The sequence below is a fragment of the Pseudophryne corroboree genome, chromosome 9 (genome assembly GCF_028390025.1).
Source record: "Pseudophryne corroboree isolate aPseCor3 chromosome 9, aPseCor3.hap2, whole genome shotgun sequence".
In the NCBI taxonomy this organism is placed as follows: Eukaryota; Metazoa; Chordata; class Amphibia; order Anura; family Myobatrachidae; genus Pseudophryne; species Pseudophryne corroboree.
In genome coordinates this window covers 464,309,358-464,328,382 of record NC_086452.1, presented here as the reverse complement: position 1 = coordinate 464,328,382, position 19,025 = coordinate 464,309,358, and the positions used below count along the sequence as shown (strand labels likewise).

Here is a 19,025-nt window from a genome sequence, read left to right as displayed (position 1 = left end):
CTCATAGCTCACAGGGACTCGGAGGTATACCGGAGGTCTCCTCACGTATAATCCTGGATTAACCTATGTGTAGCCTGTCAATCACCACAGAAGAAAAAGAGTGCAAATGTAAATAATGATCCATAATATGAAATGTCAAAAATGTCAAAAATGACATAAGAGGGCACCAGATCAAATGACCACAACTCACCCTACGCATACAAACTAACATATATCTGATCAACAAAGGCAAATTGAATACTGATGTGAGTGTAATATCTTTATAGTAATACATTGGTATAATGTAGTAAAAGATTTTAAATAATAAAAGGGAATAGTGGGTGGTGTGGTCATTGAAATTGGTGGACCCTCGTGACTAGTATAGGACCTGGGAAGGCTCCGGGAAACAACAGAAAAATATATATAAAAAACATAAGCAAGGACGTATAAATAACTGTCCTTACTTTCTTAATCTATATACATAAAAAGAACATACAAAAATGAAAAAAATAAAACATAGAACATATAAAACACAAATCGAAACCCAGCCTGTATGTGCTGATTGTATCACAGTGCCCTATGTCCCTGAAACATACAAAGTGTGTTCCAAGGTATCCAATCAACTATGGCAAAATAAAATTCTAAAGAAAAATATTAAGGGGGTTGGCCTCATTGAGGCCCTTTGGTGACACTGTATTGAGTTTGTGTATCCAAAAGCTTTCCTTCTGTTTAAGTAACAAGGTGCGATCGCCTCCACTAACAGGTGGCGGCACCCAGTCAATCAGCTGACACTTCAGGGCAGATACTTGATGTCTAACTGACAAAAAGTGCCGTGCTACCGGTTTGTCAGAAAAGCCCACATTGAGGGCCGTGTGTATGGATGACCGATGGTTTGCCATCCTGTCGCGAAAGGGACGCGCGGTTAGTCCGACATAACATAACCCACATGGGCACTTTAGAAGGTAGACGACATGATCCAGTCGACAGTGGAGATGATATCTGATAAAGATTTTTTTCCCTGTGTGTGGGTGATACAAAAAAGGACCAGTGATCATAGATCTGCACGTTGTGCACCCCCCGCAGGAAAAACTGCCAGGTTTGGCTTGCATAAGCTGGATTTGAGATGTGTTCTGTTCAGGGAAAATCGTGGGTCTCATTAGTAATTGCTTTAGGTTGGCCCCTCGTTTGTATGCAACCATAGGAGCAGGTGTTTTAAGAAAAGGCAAACTGTTGTCGGTGGCTATTATTGGCCAATGTTTCCGTAGGGCCTTTCTGGTTGCACTTGTGGAACCATCATACTGAGTGGAACAAATCATCCGATTGTTACGAATGGGGTTTTTAACCTGTTGTCCATGAAAAATGCTGTTCGCTTTATTGAGACAGCGAGTAAGTACACTGCTAGTGTACCCTCGCTCCAGAAAGCGAGAAGTGATCTCGTTACATTGTTGATCTTTGAGTGCTGCGTTGGAATTGATCCTCATGGCTCTGAGGTACTGGGATATGGGCAATCCTTCTTTGAGGGCTGGGGGATGATGGCTGCTAGCATGCAAGGTCAGATTGCGGTCAGTGGGTTTACGGTACAACGAGGTGTCCAGTCGGTCACCATTTCTGGTGATACTGACATCCAGGAAAGTGATGTTAGTGGCCGATACTGTGTATGTGAACTTGATAGGATTATCCAAAGCATTCAATTGGTTCACCATGTCAAGAAACTCAGACTCGGTGCCCTCCCACAGCAAGAAGACGTCATCAATGTACCGTTTAAAGAAGGCAATCTTGTGCCCATACCTAGGTAACAGGTACGTATGTTCATAGTGCGCCATGAACAGATTAGCGTAGGCGGGGGCCAAATTCGACCCCATCGCGGTTCCGGCGATTTGAAGAAAATAATCATTTTTATACATAAAGTGGTTGCACGTAAGAACCAATGAGGTCAGTTCCAACACAAACTCAGTGGGGTAATCTTTGCAGGGGCTGTTGGAAAGAAATTGACGTATAACATCCAAACCTAAGTGGTGTGGTATAACGGTATAAAGGGACCCCACATCCATAGTGGCCAGAAGAGTGCCTTCACTAAGATGGGTAAATGTCCGTAGATGTGTGAGGAAATCCCCAGTGTCCTTTAAATAGCTATCAGTTTTTAATACCAAAGGCTGTAGGATACTGTCAATAAAGACAGCAATTGGCTGTAACAGAGAGCCTTCCGCGGCAATAATGGGTCTGCCGGGAGGGTGAACTAATGTCTTATGAATTTTGGGCAGAGTGTATAGGATGGGACACCTGGGTGAATTGATGGTCAAATATTTTAATGTGTCTTCACTTATGTAGCCCTGCTCAAAACCTAACTTCAGAAATTGATCGATTTTAGATTTAATTTTAGGAACCGGATTGGTGGTTAATTTCTGATAGGTCATGTCATCTGCTAATTGTCGGTTGATCTCCATGTCATAGTCAGTCCAATCTTGGACGACTATTGCTCCTCCCTTATCCGCCGGGCGGATGACTATATGGGGAGAATCCTTTAAAGTTTTTAATGCTTTCCTCTCGGCTATGGACAGGTTATCAAACATCCTTTTGGGGGGTGAGCTCTCAGAGTCTCTTTGGACTAACCGTAAATAAGTTTTGATGCTGGGATTGGAGGATGGAGGATCGAATGTCGATTTGGGTCTGAATTGAGGTATCTCTTTGTTAGTGGATTTGTTAGCAAAGAACTCCCGCAGACGGAGGGAGCGGCCAAATTTATACTGATCTATAGTTTGTTGGAATGAATTAATTCTGCATGTGGGGACGAAAGATAAACCTCGGGCAAGAAGTTTAGTTTCCGCTGGACTCAGTTCTACGCTAGATAGATTAAAGACATTGTCACCTACTGTCTCCTCCTCCCTCTTCTCTTGGTACCCCCCTCTCCTCGGGTGCGGTCTGTGCCGCTTCTGAGAACCCTGGAACGGGTAGAGGAGGCCTCTCCTCCTCGATCTAAAAAACGAGTGGAGTCGTTGTTCCCTTCGTAATAATCGGTGTCTGAGGTAGAGGCGGAGGAAACAAATTCATGGGCAAAAGGTTGGGCCCTTCGCCTAGTGTATTGTCTATTCTGACGTTCACTAGTATTGTTTCCAAGTAACCAGCGGTATACAGTATGCGTTTGGTAGTCGTTAGTTACAGTGGACAATTTTTTTCGTTTAAAAGAAATTAGATCACGTTTATAAGTGTCCACCTGTGTCTGTAGACGTTCGATCCAATTTTGGGTTTTGTCATTCTGCAGCACGGTGGTGTGAGATTTGATGGTAATATCCACTTCAGTAGATAATTTCTTTAACTCAATGCCAACTTCCTCCACTACCAGGGTCATGAGGTCAAGCGAACATTTGTTCAATACTCCACACCACCGGCTGCAGAAGACAGGGTTGTTTCTACCCAATGTTGGAACGTTAGAAATACGGAAACCCCGGGGGATTTGTTTTCTCCTGAGGTATTCCGACAAAAATTGACCATGTAAAGTCAAATCAACCTCTTTTTGTCTGTGTTTAAGCACTTTGTAAAACAAATCCACAGGGGTTTCGGCTGGTAAGGCCTCAAACTCTAATTTATCGAATAGTAATTTTTCAGTGTCCTCATCCGTAAATGAAACTATACCAGTTTCAGCTTTGGCCAGTAGGCCATCATCCAACAAATATACCCCGCTCTGAGTCATAACACTCTTTAGACTGGAAAACTCAAACAGGTATAGCAATTAGATTAATAACATACTAAACATGACAAACAAAACATGTAAGGTTCCCGGAAATAAAGGTGGTGATCGGTGAGGAAGTCCAATCCGGTATGTTGGATGGGTGTCAGGAAGTAGGAACTGCATATAGTAGTTCGAACAAATGTAGTCTTGGAAGATCCTGCACTCTCATCAAAAGTAATAACGACGGCGGGTGCTCCTAATGACCAGAGAGGCCACCAATATACCACAACAACCACCTAGGTGGAAGGTGCACTCACGCCCAGAAATTAGTCTCTGAAGTCACTTGTAAATTCAGTATATTTTTATTCGGGTTCACTGTTGATGCCGTATTTCATCGACGTTTCGGTCCTTATGCGGACCTTTATCAAGATTGGCACTTAAATCACCTATACAATCAGAAACAGTTACAATTAATATGTATAAGAACCCAGATTTATTCAACACCAACACCACCAGTGCCTCCCAGGCCCTGAAGACTGTCACAAAAACCAGAAAACGTATTAAAAAGCTGTTTTTTTATATATGTAAAAAAGAGATACTTGGAAATAATCCACGTGTGATGAAAGAGACACCTCCACCATTAGGACTATCTGTTTAGATAGGCAAATGATTACCTGGACGGCAAGCCAGATCACTCAGATGTGTGGAATGGCCTTCAAAGTTGGCAACATGCCTGATCACATAATGAAGTTAAAAAGCCTATAACGTAGGGGAAGCTGCAAGGCGTAGTCACCTATTAGATAAATAACAGAGTAACTACACCATAAGAAAATACACTAACAACGTCATTTTGGAAAAGATCATACCTAGTTACATGTAGAAATAGCTCATGGCAGCTTGTGGGCTCTGTACATGTGTCAGACACTCAGTCTGTAAGGAGGCACAACAGGAAAAAATAATCACCAACCGTAATCATGTGTCAGAAGGGAGCTGCAGGAGAACCATACTCACTGCTCAAGTGTCCAGAGCCAAATGGAAGCTGCATAAAGTTCAGCCTCAGCTGAGCACTATTTAAGGATCAACCACAGGAAGTGCCAATTAAGGAGATTAGTATAAACCCAGTCTCTCATTAACTGATCACCTCTCAGATAACTAACTCAGACCAACTGGGAAAAAAGTTACAGGGTTCACAGGACAGGCAGTGGCTATCGCTAACGCACGGCTACTTAAATGAGTGTATTTTAACGATTTGGAAGGGCAACTGCCGGAGACGCGTCTTTTGCGTTCCACCGACCGGAACACCATGCGTTCCATTCCGCGGAAGAGGCGCTGGCCGGAAGTCTCTGCGTTCCACTCGCGGAAAGAACCGTTAGTTATCTGAGAGGTGATCAGTTAATGAGAGACTGGGTTTATACTAATCTCCCTAATTGGCACTTCCTGTGGTTGATCCTTAAATAGTGCTCAGCTGAGGCTGAACTTTATGCAGCTTCCATTTGGCTCTGGACACTTGAGCAGTGAGTATGGTTCTCCTGCAGCTCCCTTCTGACACATGATTACGGTTGGTGATTATTTTTTCCTGTTGTGCCTCCTTACAGACTGAGTGTCTGACACATGTACAGAGCCCACAAGCTGCCATGAGCTATTTCTACATGTAACTAGGTATGATCTTTTCCAAAATGACGTTGTTAGTGTATTTTCTTATGGTGTAGTTACTCTGTTATTTATCTAATAGGTGACTACGCCTTGCAGCTTCCCCTACGTTATAGGCTTTTTAACTTCATTATGTGATCAGGCATGTTGCCAACTTTGAAGGCCATTCCACACATCTGAGTGATCTGGCTTGCCGTCCAGGTAATCATTTGCCTATCTAAACAGATAGTCCTAATGGTGGAGGTGTCTCTTTCATCACACGTGGATTATTTCCAAGTATCTCTTTTTTACATATATAAAAAAACAGCTTTTTAATACGTTTTCTGGTTTTTGTGACAGTCTTCAGGGCCTGGGAGGCACTGGTGGTGTTGGTGTTGAATAAATCTGGGTTCTTATACATATTAATTGTAACTGTTTCTGATTGTATAGGTGATTTAAGTGCCAATCTTGATAAAGGTCCGCATAAGGACCGAAACGTCGATGAAATACGGCATCAACAGTGAACCCGAATAAAAATATACTGAATTTACAAGTGACTTCAGAGACTAATTTCTGGGCGTGAGTGCACCTTCCACCTAGGTGGTTGTTGTGGTATATTGGTGGCCTCTCTGGTCATTAGGAGCACCCGCCGTCGTTATTACTTTTGATGAGAGTGCAGGATCTTCCAAGACTACATTTGTTCGAACTACTATATGCAGTTCCTACTTCCTGACACCCATCCAACATACCGGATTGGACTTCCTCACCGATCACCACCTTTATTTCCGGGAACCTTACATGTTTTGTTTGTCATGTTTAGTATGTTATTAATCTAATTGCTATACCTGTTTGAGTTTTCCAGTCTAAAGAGTGTTATGACTCAGAGCGGGGTATATTTGTTGGATGATGGCCTACTGGCCAAAGCTGAAACTGGTATAGTTTCATTTACGGATGAGGACACTGAAAAATTACTATTCGATAAATTAGAGTTTGAGGCCTTACCAGCCGAAACCCCTGTGGATTTGTTTTACAAAGTGCTTAAACACAGACAAAAAGAGGTTGATTTGACTTTACATGGTCAATTTTTGTCGGAATACCTCAGGAGAAAACAAATCCCCCGGGGTTTCCGTATTTCTAACGTTCCAACATTGGGTAGAAACAACCCTGTCTTCTGCAGCCGGTGGTGTGGAGTATTGAACAAATGTTCGCTTGACCTCATGACCCTGGTAGTGGAGGAAGTTGGCATTGAGTTAAAGAAATTATCTACTGAAGTGGATATTACCATCAAATCTCACACCACCGTGCTGCAGAATGACAAAACCCAAAATTGGATCGAACGTCTACAGACACAGGTGGACACTTATAAACGTGATCTAATTTCTTTTAAACGAAAAAAATTGTCCACTGTAACTAACGACTACCAAACGCATACTGTATACCGCTGGTTACTTGGAAACAATACTAGTGAACGTCAGAATAGACAATACACTAGGCGAAGGGCCCAACCTTTTGCCCATGAATTTGTTTCCTCCGCCTCTACCTCAGACACCGATTATTACGAAGGGAACAACGACTCCACTCGTTTTTTAGATCGAGGAGGAGAGGCCTCCTCTACCCGTTCCAGGGTTCTCAGAAGCGGCACAGACCGCACCCGAGGAGAGGGGGGTACCAAGAGAAGAGGGAGGAGGAGACAGTAGGTGACAATGTCTTTAATCTATCTAGCGTAGAACTGAGTCCAGCGGAAACTAAACTTCTTGCCCGAGGTTTATCTTTCGTCCCCACATGCAGAATTAATTCATTCCAACAAACTATAGATCAGTATAAATTTGGCCGCTCCCTCCGTCTGCGGGAGTTCTTTGCTAACAAATCCACTAACAAAGAGATACCTCAATTCAGACCCAAATCGACATTCGATCCTCCATCCTCCAATCCCAGCATCAAAACTTATTTACGGTTAGTCCAAAGAGACTCTGAGAGCTCACCCCCCAAAAGGATGTTTGATAACCTGTCCATAGCCGAGAGGAAAGCATTAAAAACTTTAAAGGATTCTCCCCATATAGTCATCCGCCCGGCGGATAAGGGAGGAGCAATAGTCGTCCAAGATTGGACTGACTATGACATGGAGATCAACCGACAATTAGCAGATGACATGACCTATCAGAAATTAACCACCAATCCGGTTCCTAAAATTAAATCTAAAATCGATCAATTTCTGAAGTTAGGTTTTGAGCAGGGCTACATAAGTGAAGACACATTAAAATATTTGACCATCAATTCACCCAGGTGTCCCATCCTATACACTCTGCCCAAAATTCATAAGACATTAGTTCACCCTCCCGGCAGACCCATTATTGCCGCGGAAGGCTCTCTGTTACAGCCAATTGCTGTCTTTATTGACAGTATCCTACAGCCTTTGGTATTAAAAACTGATAGCTATTTAAAGGACACTGGGGATTTCCTCACACATCTACGGACATTTACCCATCTTAGTGAAGGCACTCTTCTGGCCACTATGGATGTGGGGTCCCTTTATACCGTTATACCACACCACTTAGGTTTGGATGTTATACGTCAATTTCTTTCCAACAGCCCCTGCAAAGATTACCCCACTGAGTTTGTGTTGGAACTGACCTCATTGGTTCTTACGTGCAACCACTTTATGTATAAAAATGATTATTTTCTTCAAATCGCCGGAACCGCGATGGGGTCGAATTTGGCCCCCGCCTACGCTAATCTGTTCATGGCGCACTATGAACATACGTACCTGTTACCTAGGTATGGGCACAAGATTGCCTTCTTTAAACGGTACATTGATGACGTCTTCTTGCTGTGGGAGGGCACCGAGTCTGAGTTTCTTGACATGGTGAACCAATTGAATGCTTTGGATAATCCTATCAAGTTCACATACACAGTATCGGCCACTAACATCACTTTCCTGGATGTCAGTATCACCAGAAATGGTGACCGACTGGACACCTCGTTGTACCGTAAACCCACTGACCGCAATCTGACCTTGCATGCTAGCAGCCATCATCCCCCAGCCCTCAAAGAAGGATTGCCCATATCCCAGTACCTCAGAGCCATGAGGATCAATTCCAACGCAGCACTCAAAGATCAACAATGTAACGAGATCACTTCTCGCTTTCTGGAGCGAGGGTACACTAGCAGTGTACTTACTCGCTGTCTCAATAAAGCGAACAGCATTTTTCATGGACAACAGGTTAAAAACCCCATTCGTAACAATCGGATGATTTGTTCCACTCAGTATGATGGTTCCACAAGTGCAACCAGAAAGGCCCTACGGAAACATTGGCCAATAATAGCCACCGACAACAGTTTGCCTTTTCTTAAAACACCTGCTCCTATGGTTGCATACAAACGAGGGGCCAACCTAAAGCAATTACTAATGAGACCCACGATTTTCCCTGAACAGAACACATCTCAAATCCAGCTTATGCAAGCCAAACCTGGCAGTTTTTCCTGCGGGGGGTGCACAACGTGCAGATCTATGATCACTGGTCCTTTTTTGTATCACCCACACACAGGGAAAAAAATCTTTATCAGATATCATCTCCACTGTCGACTGGATCATGTCGTCTACCTTCTAAAGTGCCCATGTGGGTTATGTTATGTCGGACTAACCGCGCGTCCCTTTCGCGACAGGATGGCAAACCATCGGTCATCCATACACACGGCCCTCAATGTGGGCTTTTCTGACAAACCGGTAGCACGGCACTTTTTGTCAGTTAGACATCAAGTATCTGCCCTGAAGTGTCAGCTGATTGACTGGGTGCCGCCACCTGTTAGTGGAGGCGATCGCACCTTGTTACTTAAACAGAAGGAAAGCTTTTGGATACACAAACTCAATACAGTGTCACCAAAGGGCCTCAATGAGGCCAACCCCCTTAATATTTTTCTTTAGAATTTTATTTTGCCATAGTTGATTGGATACCTTGGAACACACTTTGTATGTTTCAGGGACATAGGGCACTGTGATACAATCAGCACATACAGGCTGGGTTTCGATTTGTGTTTTATATGTTCTATGTTTTATTTTTTTCATTTTTGTATGTTCTTTTTATGTATATAGATTAAGAAAGTAAGGACAGTTATTTATACGTCCTTGCTTATGTTTTTTATATATATTTTTCTGTTGTTTCCCGGAGCCTTCCCAGGTCCTATACTAGTCACGAGGGTCCACCAATTTCAATGACCACACCACCCACTATTCCCTTTTATTATTTAAAATCTTTTACTACATTATACCAATGTATTACTATAAAGATATTACACTCACATCAGTATTCAATTTGCCTTTGTTGATCAGATATATGTTAGTTTGTATGCGTAGGGTGAGTTGTGGTCATTTGATCTGGTGCCCTCTTATGTCATTTTTGACATTTTTGACATTTCATATTATGGATCATTATTTACATTTGCACTCTTTTTCTTCTGTGGTGATTGACAGGCTACACATAGGTTAATCCAGGATTATACGTGAGGAGACCTCCGGTATACCTCCGAGTCCCTGTGAGCTATGAGTGAACCTGTACATTGATGATTCCACCTGGGGGAGTGTTCATTCTCTGAGAACACCCCCCTCTAGGTTGTACACCTCCTTTAAACATTAGCCAGTGGATAAGCCTAATTACGGTTCTTTCCGCGAGTGGAACGCAGAGACTTCCGGCCAGCGCCTCTTCCGCGGAATGGAACGCATGGTGTTCCGGTCGGTGGAACGCAAAAGACGCGTCTCCGGCAGTTGCCCTTCCAAATCGTTAAAATACACTCATTTAAGTAGCCGTGCGTTAGCGATAGCCACTGCCTGTCCTGTGAACCCTGTAACTTTTTTCCCAGTTGGTCTGAGTTAGTTATCTGAGAGGTGATCAGTTAATGAGAGACTGGGTTTATACTAATCTCCCTAATTGGCACTTCCTGTGGTTGATCCTTAAATAGTGCTCAGCTGAGGCTGAACTTTATGCAGCTTCCATTTGGCTCTGGACACTTGAGCAGTGAGTATGGTTCTCCTGCAGCTCCCTTCTGACACATGATTACGGTTGGTGATTATTTTTTCCTGTTGTGCCTCCTTACAGACTGAGTGTCTGACACATGTACAGAGCCCACAAGCTGCCATGAGCTATTTCTACATGTAACTAGGTATGATCTTTTCCAAAATGACGTTGTTAGTGTATTTTCTTATGGTGTAGTTACTCTGTTATTTATCTAATAGGTGACTACGCCTTGCAGCTTCCCCTACGTTATAGGCTTTTTAACTTCATTATGTGATCAGGCATGTTGCCAACTTTGAAGGCCATTCCACACATCTGAGTGATCTGGCTTGCCGTCCAGGTAATCATTTGCCTATCTAAACAGATAGTCCTAATGGTGGAGGTGTCTCTTTCATCACACGTGGATTATTTCCAAGTATCTCTTTTTTACATATATAAAAAAACAGCTTTTTAATACGTTTTCTGGTTTTTGTGACAGTCTTCAGGGCCTGGGAGGCACTGGTGGTGTTGGTGTTGAATAAATCTGGGTTCTTATACATATTAATTGTAACTGTTTCTGATTGTATAGGTGATTTAAGTGCCAATCTTGATAAAGGTCCGCATAAGGACCGAAACGTCGATGAAATACGGCATCAACAGTGAACCCGAATAAAAATATACTGAATTTACAAGTGACTTCAGAGACTAATTTCTGGGCGTGAGTGCACCTTCCACCTAGGTGGTTGTTGTGGTATATTGGTGGCCTCTCTGGTCATTAGGAGCACCCGCCGTCGTTATTACTTTTGATGAGAGTGCAGGATCTTCCAAGACTATATATATATATATATATATATATATATGCTTTTTTATGTATATATATATATATATATATATACATACAGTATATATATATATATATATATATATATTTATATACACACATACTGTGTGTGTATGTATGTATATATATATATATATATATATACACACTGCTCAAAAAAACAAAGGGAGCACTAAAATAACACATCCTAGATCTGAATGAATGAAATATTCTTATTAAATACTTTGTTCTTTACATAGTTGAATGTGCTGACAACAAAATCACACAAAAATTATCAATGGAAATCAAATTTATTAACCCATGGAGTTCTGGATTTGGAGTCACACTCAAAATTAAAGTGGAAAAACACACTACAGGCTGATCCAACGTTGATGTAATGTCCTTAAAACAAGTCAAAATGAGGCTCAGTAGTGTGTGTGGCCTCCATGTGCCTGTATGACCTCCCTACAACGCCTGGGCATGCTCCTGATGAGGTGGCGGATAGTCTCCTGAGGGATCTCCTCCCAGACCTGGACTAAAGCATCCGCCAACTCCTGGACAGTCTGTGTTGCAACGTGGCGTTGGTGGATGAAGCGAGACATGATGTCCCAGATGTGCTCAATTGGATTCAGGTCTGGGGAACGGGCGGGCCAGTCCATAGCATCAATGCCTTCATCTTGCAGGAACTGCTGACACACTCCAGCCACATGAGGTCTAGCATTGTCTTGCATTAGGAGGAAACCAGGGCCAACCGCACCAGCATATGGTCTCACAAGAGGTCTGAGGATCTCATCTCGGTACCTAATGGCAGTCAGGCTACCTCTGGCGAGCACATGGAGGGCTGTGCGGCCCCCCCAAAGAAATGCCACCCCACATCATTACTGACCCACTGCCAAACCGGTCATGCTGGAGGATGTTGCAGGCAGCAGAACGTTCTCCTTGGCGTCTCCAGACTCTGTCACGTCTGTCACATGTGCTCAGTGAGAACCTGCTTTCATCTGTGAAGAGCACAGGGCGCCAGTGGCGAATTTGCCAATCTTGGTGTTCTCTGGCAAATGCCAAACGTCCTGCACGGTGTTGGGCTGTAAGCACAACCCCCACCTCTGGACGTCGGGCCCAGTGGCGTAACTACTGCCCCCACAGCCCTCGCGGTGGCTTGGGGGCGAGGGGCTGCAGGGGCGCCAATGATTTAGAGCAGATTGACATGCGGACAAGCGTCCACATGTCAATCTGCTGTCTCCTCTCCCTCCCTGCTGTAAGGAGGGACACGGAGGGCACAGCGCACGCCTCTCCCGTGTCCCTCCTGCATCTCCGTCTGGTCTAATAAAGGAAGTGCCGTTTGTGAGCACTGATTGGCTCACGAACCGGAACTTCCGTTATTAGACCCGACGGAGATGCAGGAGGGAAACGGGAGAGGCGCGCGCTGTGCCCTCCTTGTCCCTCCTCCACAGCAGCGGGGGAGCGCACTGGGGGGGCACTGAGGGGACATATATGGCACTGGGGGGGCACTGAGGGGGCATATATGGCACTGGGGGGCATGTATGGCACGGGGGGGGCACTGAGGGGGCATATATGGCACTGGGGGGCACTGAGGGGGCATATATGGCACTGGGGGGGCATATATGGCACTGGGCGGGGCACTGAGGGGGCATATATGGCACTGAGGGGGCATATATGGCACTTGGGGGTACTGAGGGGGCATATATGGCACTGTATGTGTACCTGGCACATGGGGGGGCTATATTTGGCACTGGGGATGCGTGAGCACCTGGCACTGTGGGGGAATATCTGGCACTGGGGGCATATGTGGCACTGGGGGGGTGGGGGCTATATTTGGCACTGGGGGCATGTGAGTACCTGGCACCGTGGGGAATATGTGGCACTGGGGACATATGTGGCACTGGGAGCACAGCCCTAGCAACAAGCAATTCCCCCTAGCAACAAGCATGACACCCAGTGCATGAAACACCTGGCAACGAGCATGACACCCTGAGCATGAAAACCCCTGGCACCGTGCATGGAACCAAGAGCATGAAACCCCTGGCAACGAGCAGGTAATTTAAAAGTAATTAGAAGCCTTACTGTAGGACTTAATGTGTAATGGGCATTACGGTGTGTGGCATAATGTATCACGGACATTGTGGTGTGTGTCATAATGTGTCACAGGCATTACGGTGTGTGGCATACTATATCACGGGCATTGTGGTATGTGGTATAATGTCTCAGGGGCATTGCAGTGTGGCATAATGTATAACGGGCATTGCGGTATGTGTCACAGGCATTACGGTGTATGGTATACTATATCACAGGCATTGTGATATGTGGTATAATGTCTCAGGGTCATTGCAGTGTGTGGCATAATGTATCACGGACATTGCGGTGTGTGTCATAATGTGTCAGGCATTACGGTGTGTTGTATACTATATCACGGGCATTGTGGTATGTAGTATAATATCTCAGGGTCATTGCAGTGTGGCATAATGTATAACGGGCATTGCGGTATGTGTCAGGCATTACTGTGTGTTGTATACTATATCACGGGCATTGTGGTATGTGGTATAATGTCTCAGGGTCATTGCAGTGTGTGTCATAATGTGTCACAGGCATTGTATGTGCTATAATCTATCGGGGGCATTGCAGTGTGTAGCATAATGTATAACGGGCATTGCGATTCCTGTCGTCATGTGTCACAGGCATTACGGTGTGTGGCATAATGTGTCACAGGCATTGCGATGTGTGGCATGATGTGTCACAGGCATTGTATGTGCTATAATGTATCAGGGGCATTGCAGTGTGTAGCATAATGTATAACGGGCATTGCGATTCCTGTCGTCATGTGTCACAGGCATTACGGTGTGTGGCATAATGTGTCACAGGCATTACGGTGTGTGGCATAATGTGTCGGGGGCATTATGGTGTGTGCATATTGTGTCATGTGCATTATTGTGTGTGGAATAATGTCTAAGGGCCATTGCAGTATGTGGCATAATGTATACTGGGCATTACTATAAGGAGGAAAAATGACAAATAATGTAAGGGGCATGAATCAGGATTATTTTTCTTTCCTGTGGTGGCTAACGTCTGGGAGTGCAGGTTGCAAAACTGGGGTATAAGGAAGTCTTTTCCTGCAACGCCACGCCCCTTTATGCAAAGCCACATTCATTCCAACGAAGCCACGCCCCCTTTTTGTGGCGCGCGCATGTTTGTCCCTTTAATAGTGCCAATTATGGGGGATGGGGGGGGAGGGGGAATAATTTTTTGGCTTGGGGGACAAAAACTTCTAGTTACGCCACTGGTCGGGCCCTCATACCACCCTCATGGAGTCTGTTTCTGATCGTTTGAGTAGACACATGCACATTTGTGGGTTGCTGGAGGTCATTTTGCAGGGCTTTGGCAGTGCTCCTCCTGTTCCTCCTTGCACAAAGGCGGAGGTAGCGGTCCTGCTGCTGGGTTGTTGCCCTCCTACGGCCTCCTCCACGTCTCCTGATGTACTGGCCTGTCTCCTGGTAGCGCCTCCATGCTCTAGACACTACGCTGACAGACACAGCAAACCTTCTTGCCACAGCTCGCATTGATGTGCCATCCAGGATGAGCTGAACTACCTGAGCCACTTGTGTGGGTTGTAGACTCCGTCTCATGCTACCACTAGAGTGAAAGTACCGCCAGCTTTCAAAAGTGACCAAAACATCAGCCAGAAAGCATAGGAGCTGAGAAGTGGTCTGTGGTCACCACCTGCAGAACAACTCCTTTATTGGGGGTGTCTTGCTAATTGCCTATAATTTCCACCTGTTGTCTATTCCATTTGCACAACAGCATGTGAAACTGATTGTCAATCAGTGTTGCTTCCAAAGTGGACAGTTTGATTTCACAGAAGTGTGATTGACTTGGAGTTACATTGTGTTGTTTAAGTGTTCCCTTTATTTTTTTGAGCAGTGTGTATATATATATATATATATATATATATATATTTATATATACACATACATATATATATATACGTGTATATATATAATTTTTTATTTTGTTTAACTTTTATTATTATATTTTTAATTTATTTATTTTTATTGAATTTTTATTTTGTTTGTTTTTTTACTTTGTAACTTTTTATTTATTTATTTATTTATTTTTATTATTATTTATATATATATATATTATTTATTTATTTATATCTTAATTTTATTTTTTTTATTTTTTATTTTTAAATGTATTTATTTTATTTTATTTTTATTTTATTAATTTATTTATTTATTTATTTTGGTGGGGGGGGCGGGGGGGGGGGGGCGCTAAATTACCGCCTTGCTCCGGGTGCTGAAAATCCTAGTTTCGGCATTGCTGTAGAAGAAAGTCCTGGGCTGCACACACACTGCACAGACTGGATACATCATTAGATGGTGAGTGAGTTGCGAACGGATTTGCAGCTGACCGGCATTTGCAAAGCTTTTTGCACGGCGTACGCAGACTTGCACGGGGCAGATTTTCACTCTGTCTGGGCGGCGACAATCTGATCGCAAACCTCTGCAAATTCACAGCCGAGCGATCAAGTCTTAATCAGGTCCTAGGTCCAGAACTGGGCGAGCAATTGGCAACATCACTTTAAAGAGACCCTTCCTCCACATTAGGAATGAACATGGGAAAGTGATGATTGGTAAATATTCGATATTCCAGATTCACTGTAAATTTTGAATTAACTTTTAATAAAAAAAAAAATTCTTTCATTTTAATTTGAATTAATTTAATTTTAGAATACATTTTTTTGTTGACCTTTTGACTGTCGACCGTATGGTGTTGACCTAATCACTGTCTCTTTTAACTGTCTATCTATACGTTGGGACCCCTTTTTATTATGCCGGCGCGCAGGACGCAGGTATCAGCATTGTATGTTTGTATCTATGCAAATATGTTGTGTAAGTAAAATGTTATTTATATAGCGCTACGGAAGTTCCCTCTTCCTCTTCTGCATTGTGGATTGATCTAAGTTCTGATTGTGAGGACTGTCCACAGGTTCCTGTTCTGAGATGTTATCGGGACAATTCAGCGTTTCATGCTACAGTTGTTTACTGTGGATGTTGGTGTTAAGCTCACACATTCTGATAACATTATCTGCATATATACATGCATGACTATATTACGCGGCTGCACTGATAGAAAATTGAATGCAAAATTGGAGCCCTAAAAGGTCTGAATTGGAGCTAGGACAACACAAACAGTGCATGCTGCCATCCTCACTTGTACTCACAGCTATAAACCACATAACGCTGTCAGTAGCGAATCTTGCTACGGGCACACAGGATTTTTGCCCGGGGCGCCACCTTCCGGAGGGCGCCGCCACCATCCGGAGGGTGCCGCCGGCGTAGCAAGATCCGCTACTAGTGGTGCCCCCCGGTGCTGTGCTGTCACAGCTGTGCGGTGCGTGATGCATTGTGGGAGCGGCACATAAACACTAGGGGTCATAATTGACCTCTAGTGTCTATGCTGTGCTATGGGAGAGACGTCATGATCTCTCCCATAGATCAGAGGAGCGGCAGCGGCGGCCGGAGATGGAGACGGAGGTAAGCAGCGGTCGGGAATCAGGAGCGGGGATGGTGAGTATTAATTAATTAATTTTTATTTTGTAAGCTGCACAAACGGGGGCACAACTGTACAGGGGGCACAAACGGGGGCACAAGTCTACAGGGGGCACAAACGGGGGCACAACTCTACAGGGGGCATACCTGACCACGTCCCTTTAGGAAGCCACGCCCCTATTTTCGCCCGGAGCGCCACAAGGGCTAGAACCGGCCCTGAACGCTGTTCTAGCAGCTGGTCTGATATGGGATTGGGCGCCAAAGGTCCTATTAGTGGTCCCCCCACTGCACCCACCAAATAGTCACGATTTTGTGATGTGACTTATTGGAAACTGGGAACACAAATAGTTGGGTGAATTGGGCTGACTGGCGAAGCATATTTTTATTAATTAAAATGATGGAAAAATGGGCAAAGCACGGGTTCTGGACTACTGGACAGGACACTTTGGTAGGATCATATATACTAGTAGTATTTGTGTAAGAATTATGATAGAGTCTATTGGTCAAGGATGACATTCTGTTTAATTTTCCACAAGCAAGTACATACTAAGTCTACTGGACCTGCCTGAGAAAGGAGAGGTGGGGCGGGGGGGGAGTGGTCATTGGGGGGTGTGTGGCTACACCTCTTTGTTGTATACATAGCTATAATGTGCACCAGGTAGTATGATCTACAGATCATTTGTGTTCAACTTAAAGTCAAGCCTATTGTGTCTAATTATTGCCTTCCGGAGTTTCTATGTTCTGCTGCTTATTGAATAGCCTCTCCTAATGACTGTTATTTTTATGCTTGTATTAACCCTCCCTTGTACTAGGATTAACAAACCCAGGGATGATGGGACAAAGGGGCCATTGCTGCATTTAGGGGTTCTATTCATGAAGCAGTGAAAAGTGTTGAGAAGTGAGCCAGTGGAGAAGTTGCCAATGGCAACCAATCAGCTGCTCCGTACAGTTGTACAGTATGCAAATTATAAATGTTACTTCAATGCTGATTGGTTGCCTTGGGCAACTTCTCCACTGGTTCACTTCTCCACACTTTTCACTACTTCATGAATAGACCCCATAGTCTTTGCATATACAGTGGTTGCATGCCTTGTACCTTCTCCTCCTGCCACACAGCAAAGACCCAAGTGATAGCCTCTCACAGATGGATGACACCATTGCAACATGGCATCCTTCAGAATGTGACTGTCAGTGGGCGTCAGGCCCACTCAGTATCAAATGTATCATTTACTTGTCTTCCTGAAGTCTTGCAACATTTACTTATAAAAACATAGTAACATAGTAACTAAGGCTGAAAAAAGACAAGTGTCCATCAAGTTCAACCTGTTTGTGGTCTCCTATGCAGTCTTTTTACAGGACTAGTTATTTTTATGTTAGGACCAGTTATATTAACTATAATGGGGCATTGCCAAGAGAAAGATGAGAGACATGAGGCGGAACAATGAAGAAGAGCTGAAGGCCGCTATTGAAGCATCCTGGTCTTCCATAACACCTCAGCAGTGCCACAGGCTGATAGAATCCATGCCACGCCGCATTGAGGCAGTAATTCATGCAAAAGAGGCCCAAACCAAGCACTGAGTACATACAGATAGATCCGTGGTTCTCTTTGCTTCTTTGCTGCGCCTAGGCACATCATGGTTTATTTACATAAACCCTTCATCTATTGTTCTCAGCTGCAATACAATACAGAGAACAATACAGCAGGGGATTAACTCTGACTGCCCAGTCTCAGTTAATCCTATTAAATGTCAAGATAAACATGGACCCAGGGCTGTTTCTAGGCAATTTGGCTCCCAGTGCGAGATTTAAAAATGCGCCCCCCCCCCCCTAAGATCTAAAAACAAAAAATGCGTGCGTCGAAGGCGCGCGCGCTCCCGACAAGGGTGTGTGGCCTCATTAAAATGGGCGTGGTCTCATTAAAATGGCCGTGGCCTCATCTGATATCACGGCCACCACAGGAAGAAAAAAAAGACCCCATTTTACACACTACGGCAGGCAAGAGTCCCCATTTTACACATTACGCAGGCACATGTCCCCATTTTACACAGTAGGCAGGCAAGAGTCCCCATTTCTCTATCGTCCTAGTGGATGCTGGGGTTCCTGAAAGGACCATGGGGAATAGCGGCTCCGCAGGAGACAGGGCACAAAAAGTAAAGCTTTTCCAGATCAGGTGGTGTGCACTGGCTCCTCCCCCTATGACCCTCCTCCAGACTCCAGTTAGATTTTTGTGCCCGGCCGAGAAGGGTGCAATCTAGGTGGCTCTCCTAAAGAGCTGCTTAGAAAAAGTTTAGCTTAGGTTTTTTATTTTACAGTGAGTCCTGCTGGCAACAGGATCACTGCAACGAGGGACTGAGGGGAGAAGAAGTGAACTCACCTGCGTG

The 19,025-nt window shown here is 44.3% G+C and overlaps 2 long non-coding RNA genes across 2 annotated transcripts; both read left to right on the top strand.

The window, feature by feature from the left end:
- The first annotated feature begins 5,241 nt into the window (after nt 1–5,241).
- LOC134957151 (uncharacterized) lies at nt 5,242–7,424 on the top strand. Its single transcript, XR_010186499.1, has 3 exons — nt 5,242–5,305; nt 5,379–5,497; nt 5,726–7,424. It is a non-coding gene; the product is annotated as an uncharacterized LOC134957151 (long non-coding RNA).
- A 2,908-nt stretch (nt 7,425–10,332) lies between these two features.
- Nucleotides 10,333–11,086, top strand: LOC134957150 (uncharacterized). Its single transcript, XR_010186498.1, has 3 exons — nt 10,333–10,429; nt 10,503–10,621; nt 10,850–11,086. It is a non-coding gene; the product is annotated as an uncharacterized LOC134957150 (long non-coding RNA).
- Nucleotides 11,087–19,025: the final 7,939 nt, after the last annotated feature.